This window comes from Gossypium hirsutum, chromosome A02, assembly GCF_007990345.1.
Source record: "Gossypium hirsutum isolate 1008001.06 chromosome A02, Gossypium_hirsutum_v2.1, whole genome shotgun sequence".
Classification (NCBI taxonomy): Eukaryota; Viridiplantae; Streptophyta; class Magnoliopsida; order Malvales; family Malvaceae; genus Gossypium; species Gossypium hirsutum.
The window spans coordinates 37,825,326-37,834,732 of NC_053425.1; the positions used below are offsets into that span (position 1 = coordinate 37,825,326).

General features: G+C 34.2%; 1 non-coding gene across 1 annotated transcript; it reads right to left on the bottom strand.

The window, feature by feature from the left end:
* Positions 1-8,614: 8,614 nt before the first annotated feature.
* LOC121216913 (small nucleolar RNA R71) lies at positions 8,615-8,721 on the bottom strand. The gene has a single exon (XR_005913122.1). It is a non-coding gene; the product is annotated as a small nucleolar RNA R71 (small nucleolar RNA).
* Positions 8,722-9,407: the final 686 nt, after the last annotated feature.

Genomic DNA, 9,407 nt, shown 5'->3' on the forward strand with positions numbered 1-9,407 from the left:
AGTCATTTTAGCCGGCGAAAAATATTTTAGTAAAAATTTCTCGGTCATTTGTTCCCAAGTAGTGATAGACCCTCGTGGTAACGAGTTCAACCACAGTTTAGCTTTGTTTCTCAGTGAAAAGGGAAATAACCGAAGACGAATGGCATCATCAGAAATGCCATTGATTTTGAATGTATCGTAAAATTCCAGGAAATTTGCTAAGTGAGCGTTGGGGTCTTCATCCTGCAAACCATCAAACTAAACAAATTGCTGTATCATCTGAATTGTGTTAGGTTTTAGTTCAAAATTATTCGCAGCAATAGCAGGTATAACTATACTAGATTCAGTTCCTGTTAAAGAGGGTTTAGCATAGTCATACATAGTACGTGGAGCAGGATTTTGATTAGCAACAATTGTAGAAGGTAGCTGATTGTTTTGGTTTTCAGCATCTCTTCGGTTGGGGGTTCAGTTTCGTCTTCTTGCTCGTTCTCCGTGTATCGTAAGCTGCGCCTTATCTCTCTTTGATTTCTGCGAACTGTGCGATCGATTTCTTTGTCAAAAAGGAATGGTCCCGACGGGTTTCTTCTAGTCATAAACTATAAAAACCTGCCGAGAGAAAGAGAAAAGTAAATTAATAAATAATAAAATTTGTAAGAAAAATAAATGGCTAAAGTAATAAAAATTTAGTGTTCCTAATATTTCAGTTCCCCGACAACGGCGCCAAAACCTTGATCGCGTGATTCGTAACAAGTAATAAATATTTATAATGAAGATCAAACCTAAACTAACTATTATCACGACGAAAAGGCAAGCGCACCTATCGAACAATAGTATAGTAATAGCAAGATAGGGATATCGTACCCAAGGGAACCAAAAGTACTAGTAATAACTATCTTTTTATTATCTAGCCTAAGAATAAAAGGATTTGTTTATTAAAATAACTATCTAAACTAATTAACTAATTTAATTAAAGTGAAGAGAGAATTTAGAAAAAGACTTGAAGAGAAGCAATTAATAAAGACGACACCCAAGGAGAAATCCACCTAGATTTCACTTGTTATCTGACTCTGAATCGGATGATTTATTCACTTGACTTGTTCCGTAGAGATCCTAAGTTAAGTTATTATCCCTGTTCAAGACTAATAACATCTAATCCCTAGATTGAATAATCGAGACTTTTCTCTAATTAACACTCTAGGGTTGCATTAACTCGATGTATGGATCCCCTTATTAGGTTTCACCCTAATCTGACAAAATCTCGTAACCCTATTTCTAGGGGTTCGATCAACTCCACTTAATTATGCCAAATCTACTCTTAGGCAGGGTCTATTCCTCCTCTGCATAAGCACTTCAAATCATGAATTAATACCCGGAATATTAACTCAAGCATTAAGAACACATAATTAAGAACAAATCAAGTATTTATCATACAGTTCAGATAATAATAACAGGATCCATCATAGGTTTTATCCCCCTTAGGTATCTAAGGGGTTTAGTTCATAATAAAATAAGAGTACATCTCAAAAGTATGAAAATAACAAAACATAAAGAAAACTATAAAACCCCTGAAGGAATTCTGAGAGAGATCTTCAGTCTTGTAGTAGCTCCGGCTTTTGAGATCGATCGTCTGGCATCCTTCAAGTAATTCCCAACGTGTGGTTCTGTGTTCCAGAAAATTTATAGAGAGCCCCCTTTCTAGGTCATACTTAGAGTGTTTATATAGGCTTTTGATTGGCTTTCTTCCCCCGTAAGTATCCTTTTTTCTGTGTAGAATACAACTCCTTAAAAAAGGGACACGCCTGTGTGCCACGGCCGTGTGACGTGGTTGCCAGGCCGTATGCGATCTGTTAAATTGCAACGACCGTGTGGGCTCAATGGCCAGGCCGTGTGAGTCGTGTAAACCTTGGTCGACACCTTTGAAAGGCACGGGCGTGTGAGTTGCCCGTGTGGCAAGGCTTAGGCCGTGTGGGTCTTCTCTATTTGGTCTATTTTGTCCCTTTTTTAGCTCATTTTTGGATCCTTTTGACTCTTGGTGCTCTCCTGGGTACAAAACATGAAATAACTGGATTAAAAGCATCAAAATCCACAAATCTAGTAGTAAACATCCATAAATATGCTAAGTATTTGGGGTAAAAACATGTATCATTTTGCTTTTATCAGTAACCTACAATTTAATCGGGTTAGGATCTAAATTGAGCATGCACATTTCAATTATGGCACCCATTAGTCGTTGTCTAGTTAGGATCGCTCAGCTAATTTAGGTGCATTTCAATCACGTATGAACGAAATACAAACTTTATTTTAATTGAAAACATGATCGATTGAGGAACAAACATTATAAGCATGAATCAAAGAAATATTATTCAATCAAAATAATCATCCTAGCTTAAATAAAATTAAGCTATCATTGTTGTAAACAAGAACAGTAAACACATAGCAAACATTCTTGAATTAAGTTAAAGAAAAGAAAGATTAAACCCAAATCAAAGTGGCTATCACCAAACACTCTGACTGACAAGGGCTTCTTCGTTCTTTCGCTTCGCTCCTTTGTTGGTGGCTCTCCGAGGTAGTCGACCAAGGGCTCTTTAAGAGGCTAATTTGTTAAAAATCTTTATGCAAAGATGATGATAGGTGTGAGGGCCGAGAGAGTTGAGAAATGAGAGAATGATGAATGAGTGAGGGATGATTGAGGGATGAGGGATGATTAGAAAAGTGAGAAATCGGGTCTTATTTATAGGTGAGGCAAGGGAGATAGTTTGCTAAAAATATGAGTGTCCATCTTTTGCAAATTCATCTAAGTGTGGTCGGCCATGATTTTTGGAAATATGGCTGATTTTTGCTTGATTTAAGTGCCACAACATCATCAGGATCAAGACTTGGTCAATTGCAAATCTCCGTGTAAATCTCTGATTTCTTCAACTGTTCAAGGACGTTGTGTAATTAAACCAAAATTTGATTTATGAACATCCACATGCAGCTGAATTTTGGGTTGACTTGCTCCTCCATTTGGATGGTTTTGTAATCAACATAAAGCTCTCAGACCTGTCCAACAATAGTAGATAATTTAGAGGAGCAAAGAATGTAATTTAACCACTTTAATTAATCAATTTACTTAATTATTTAAAACCCAATTTATTAATGAAACATATTAAAATAAATTATTAAGTATAACTTTATATTTTATTATTTAATTTAATCATGCATGGCCCACTTTATATCTTGAAAATATAATATGCTCAAATTAATATAAAAGAATCTATTTTCTGCATGAAAACTCCATAATAAAGCATAAAATCACATTTTAATAATTTTCATGTCCTAATTTCATATTTTCATATATTTCATTAATTTATTAAGCAATTACTTGGTTTTAACTACAAATTTAAGTAAAAACGTGGCAAATTATATGGGAAAAATCCTATATATTTTTCAGTTTACAATGCACAAATTAATTCATGTGGACGTCAAGACCATGCAATTTGGGCCATGAGGTTGATAATTTGACCCAATAAAAGATGTGCTAAAGGATGGACATGTCTGCTATATTATTAGACTGAGAAACCATCCAACAAGGATGAACTAAGCCCCAGTTTTAACACAACTAGATGGTAGCCCAAAAGCAAGCATTGGGATATTTAATCGAAGGTCCTTATAGTTGGAAAATAATTAGAAATCAACCCAGCTACTTTACTGTTGAAACCGTCCACCCTATGGCTATTAATAGCCTTGGTTTGACCTCAAAATGAGAAGACTTAGTCATCCCCTTCTTCTTGAAATATGGTCGGCCATATGTCTGATAGAAAAAGAAGGAATTCAAATGTTATTTTTAGCTAACTCTACCCCTTACCCTCACCTATAATTAACATGCACCAATCCTTTAATCCCTAATCCCTCAAAACTCATTTCTCTTCTCTCATTAGCATTTTCTTTACATTCCATTCCCCTTTTCCTTCCCTTGCATAGCTGCCCATCTCCTTTCCATACTTTAGCCACAAAAGCTTTGTCAAAAGCATTCTTTGGCTGGCCACCTTTAGAACTCCTGAGCAAAAGAAGCATTGAGTAGAATGGAGCTGTAATAGCCTGTTTTTCAATGAAATCAGAACAGTGGTTTCAGAACCACGAAGTTAAAAAAATTATTTTATTATTATTTTATGGAATAAAATATTATAAAAATACCATATAAAAATATTTTTAAGAAATTTTACTATTTACATGCTTAATTTGATAAAAAAGACTAAATCGCGTAAAGTGCAAAAGTGGAGTTCTAATAGCTAAAGGTGTTAAATAGCTATAGAACTTTAAAGTGGAAGTCCTTATATGGTAATTAGACCATTTAACTTGATATTGGATGTACATGGCTTGGCTATTGTGTAATTATTAATGTTTTTAAAGGTTAAATTAGTAAAAAAGGTAATTATATGTTAAATTAAATAAAACCAAAGTGAAGTATCATCATTTTCTTCTTATTTTTAACCGAAAATTGAAGCAAAAGGAAGCCATTGTTGATCTAGGGTTTGACTAGTCTTATTTCTTTTATTGGAAAGTGATTTTTGTCCCATTGTAATGATTTCTATGTTTTCGGGATCGTTGTAGTTTAATCTAGCTAGCTTGAGGACTAATTTGCAAAACTATTAAAGTATTAGGGTTTTCCCATTAATAAGAATTCTTGATTTTTGAAGTTTGATTATAAAAAATGAATGGTTGTTGTTAGATAAACAACTTTTGTAAAGGAATTTTTAGTGAAATTGTCAATTAGGGATTTAATTGAAAAATGTGATAAATCCTCGGTAAAATTTGTAAATTTATGAAATATGTGGGCTCCTATAAGCGTGTATAAAATTTTGATAGGCGTGGGAAGGGATAAATTTGAATGAATTTCATTTTACGAGCCTAGGGATTAAATTGCAAAGAATTAAAAGTATAGGGCCAAAATGGTAATTTTGCCAAAATTATGTGTTGGGCTAAATTGAATGTGAATTATATTCAATTGAGTTAAATTCAGTAGTATAGATCCAGTTAGACCTCATATGGAGTTAGATCAGGGCAAAGAGAAAATCTTGAATTAGTCGCCTCTGTATCTACATATACTCATCGAGGTAAGTTCGTGCAATTAAATTGTGTATATATATGCTTTAATTGAAATATATGTATATGGATTGTATAATTTCTATGTATAATTACCGATCGCATATCCGACGACATATGACGGCTAACGAGCCCCGTTTGAACCTTAGGAATTCGTAGGATACAAATGACATGTCATTAGGGTTACCGATTTTAGTTTGTATGAGCTTACCGATACTCAGCTCGCATGAGCTTACCATTATCCAGCTTGAAGGAGCTTACTAGTTACAGCTCGTAGGAGCATACTGATTATGAGCTCGTATGAGCATACATGTACAAAAATTGATGGATTACAGTTCAGTACACCTCGTGTGTGCTACCCACGTATCCAACAATATTCTAAATGGTTCAACGGGCACAATTCTGTTACCAAATTATATGAGTTCAATATGAACTATTATAAGTATTTACATGAAATACATGAAAGTGAAGTTACATGATACATTGATATATGAAATGAATAATACATGTGTATGAATTGTGATTACTTATTGAATTCATCCATGTGTATTGGATTTTGTATGTGATTTACATGGCTAATATGTTGGTGAACATGTGTTGAGGCTTTTGGCTAATATGATTGGGATATGTTATGTTTACTTACCTAAATTATGGTTAAATGGTAAGTTAAATTCTGTGTTATACGAACTTGTTAAGCTTAAATGCTTACACTATGTTATTTTTCGTGTTTTATAGTGATTTGGAAGCTCGTTCAGGTTATAAGCTTGTCAAAGCTATATTACACTATCCATTGGCTCTTTTGGTACTTTCAGTTGTTAAATTTTCGTTATAGTGGCATGTATAGGTTATCTCGGTTAATGTTGGCCACTGTGTGATGTTGTGGTTGTGGCCATATGCTTTGGCATATGTTTTGTTATATTTTGCTATGTATATATAAATGGCCTTATCATGTTTGATGTGTGGTTTGGTATGGTAATATGTGAATAGATTTATGTTTGATGGATGAAAATTAAATGGTAGTTGAATATGCATTATGTATTATAATTTAGAGTGATTTAGTGCTTGTTGTGGAAAGCACATATGTATAATTATATTAGTTTTTGAATGGTTTGTATTGGTATTGCTAGTGCACAAGTTACAAGTGACTTATATGACCATTTCATGCTAGAGATCAAGTACATCAATGGTACTAAATGGTATGTTTTGATTAATGATCTACATGGTAAGTTTTGGTACAAATATGCATATAAGTTAGTTAAACAATTGAATTTATTGAATGTTTAGATATACATGTTATAAGTTGTCATTTGAGGTGCCTGAGGGCATATTGGTTGCATGTGAGATATTACATGTTTAAGGTTTGATTTTGGCTTCTTTTGGATGCCTATTTATGCCTTGTGTATATGTAAAATGTTGAGTTTAGGTTGGTGCTAAATTGGGTGAGAAATGTAGCTTGTAAAATGGCCTACTTTCGTCTGCACGGGCATGTGTCTTAGTCGTGTGTGACACACATCCAAGTGACACGGTCGTGTGTCCCTGTAACTTTTAAAGGGTTGCAAGTCAGGTTGTTATAAGGCCTAGCAGACGGCCTGGCACACAGATGTTTGAGGTTACTTCGAAGTGTACACGGCCTGGCACACGGGCGTGTGGCTTGGCAGTGTGACCCAAGTTAGTGAGTTACATAGGTAAAGACATGGGCTGGGACATGGCCGTGTGTCCCTATTTCGAATGCCAACACGGCCTAAGAGCGTGTCTCTTGGCTGTGTGACCGTTGCAGCTTTGAAAAATTTCAATGTTTTTTGAAAAATTCTTTGAATATCCGATTTAGTCCGATTTGTATCTAACGCGTATTTTGGGCCTTGAGGGCTCGTATAAGGGACAATAAGTATGATTTCGATTGGTTTCTGACATGAATATTATATGATATGAAATGTTTGAAATTTTTGTCTGTTTGATCTGTAAACTCCAGTAATGCTCTATAGCCCTGTTCCGGCGATGGATACGATTAGGGATGTTACAGAAGCGCATAAGTCAGAATAAATCCGAAAGGCTGCTGAACTAGAGTTTACTCTTGCTTTTTATTATTTATTTTAATCATGTTTGCTTTGAGTTTATTGGTTTTGACATCAACAATGATATTTTAAATCCTATCTACTAGGATGATTATGTTATTTCAACAAGATTTATTTTATTCATGTTCAACATGTTTAGGCCTCGGTCAATCATCTTTTAAATTAATATCATGATGCATTTCATTCATATGTGATTGGGTGCACTCAGATTAGTTGAGCGATCCTAACTAGACGATGGCTAATAGACACATAATTGAAAAGTGCAATGCTCAATTTAGATCCTTGAACTCGACTAAGTTAAGGTTTGTAATATCTTTTGTTAGCTCTATTGCCTTGTATAGTTTTTAGGTTTATGTAATTAAACTGTTGCAAACATAAATGTCCCTGTGACCTTACATAAATGTTAAGAAACCCTTAGTTAATATGATCAGTAAAATGTATATTTAACTAAGTAAAAGACTCCAAAATGACTTAATTTTGTTTTCAAACTCATAAAAGATCGAGTTGCCATGGAAGTATTTTCGAACATTTTTGATCATGATAAAGTAAATTGAATTGATTAATATAATTATCCTAGCCCATTTAATGTTGTTTGTTTTTGTTGCTAAAGTTATTCATTCATACATTTAGGTAAATTGCTAAAGTTAGAATTGCATTGGGATCAATCTTTGCATCTAAGTAATTTTACTTAGTTTAGTCATCACCATCAAAATTATTGAGTTTTTACATCAAATTGCTAATTATAATTTTGCAATTAATAAGTTAAGCTTATACTGTCCCTGTGGAAACGATAACTCATTTTACTTACTCATTACTCGAACGATTGTATACACTTGCACAAATCCCGTGACAAGTTTCTGGAGCTGTTGTTGGGGTTTGTTGCCTTTATTTTTATTTAATTTCTAACTTTACTAATTAATTCTTTAATTTTTTTTTCTCTTTCCCTTTATTCTTATTATTTTATTCTTTATTCTTTAGTTTTTGAGATTTTCTTTTTCGGTCGTCATGAGCATAGAGTGAATAATTGATTTACTTGTTGTAGCCTCTGAAATTGAGCAGACATTTAGACAAAGAAGAAGAGAAAGATTAGCCCAGAGACAAGATGCAAAAATGGGCCTTAAGAATAGAAATGATGTTCAAGGGAATGGAGCCGCTAATGCTTGAAATCCAATCCTTATTTCTGATGATAGGGACCGACGACATAAGACAGTATGCCATGCCACTTCTTAATGAACTAAATCAAGGAATTAGGAGATTGGAGTTCAAGGCAACGCAGTTTGAATTAAGCCTGTGATGTTTCAAATGCTTCAAAAAATAGGCCAATTCAATGGAATGCCCATAGAAGATCCAAATCTTCACCTTCAATTATTTATGGAGGTGAGCTATTCCTTCAAGATAGCTGGTGTAACTAAATTTATACTTGGTAAGAATTAGTTGAATGCTTTCTAGAAAAGTATTTCCCACCAAGCAAAAATACTAAGTTGTGAAATGAGATCACCACTTTTCAACAATTGGATAATGAGTCCTTATATAAGGCATGGGAAAGATTCAAGGGGTTACTACGTAGATGCCCCTATCACGGGATTCCATATTGTATCCATTTGGACACATTTTATAATGGTTTCAACGCATACACAAGATTAGTGGTAGATGCTTCTACGAATGGTACTCTCCTGTCGAAGTCTTATAATGAGGCTTACGAAATCACCGTGTGACAACCCTAATTAGACCCTGGTCGGAATGTGGTTTCGAGACCACATTACCGAGCCAAAAATTTATTTTTGTGTTTTAATTACATAAATTTTTGTGTGACAGTGAATATATGAGAAATTAAATGCTTAATATTAGCTTTAGGAATGTGAATTAATTCGAAAAGGACCTAGTTGACGAAGTTAGAAAAGATGATAGATGAATTATAAGGAGTAATTAATAATAGGGAGAGGAAGCATGGCTTTGCATGTCAAATTACCCATAAAATACATGGTGGCCGGCCAAGGAGTGAGGATGCTCCACTCATTCTAATTTAATATGTTTTTTTAGTTAACAAATGATGGGAATAATAATAGGAAAGTGAACAAAAAAAAAGGGGTGTTCATACTTGCCATCTCCTAGCCGAAAAACCAAGAAAAAGAAAGGGAGAAAAATTTTGAAGAAGTTTGGCCATTGCTTGTAGCTAGGAGGAGTGTTTGATGTTGTGGCATGAAAATGAGGGAGTTTGAATGCTTAATAAGGAGGGAAGAAGGAGTGTTCATGTTTTCTTTCTTTTGCAAT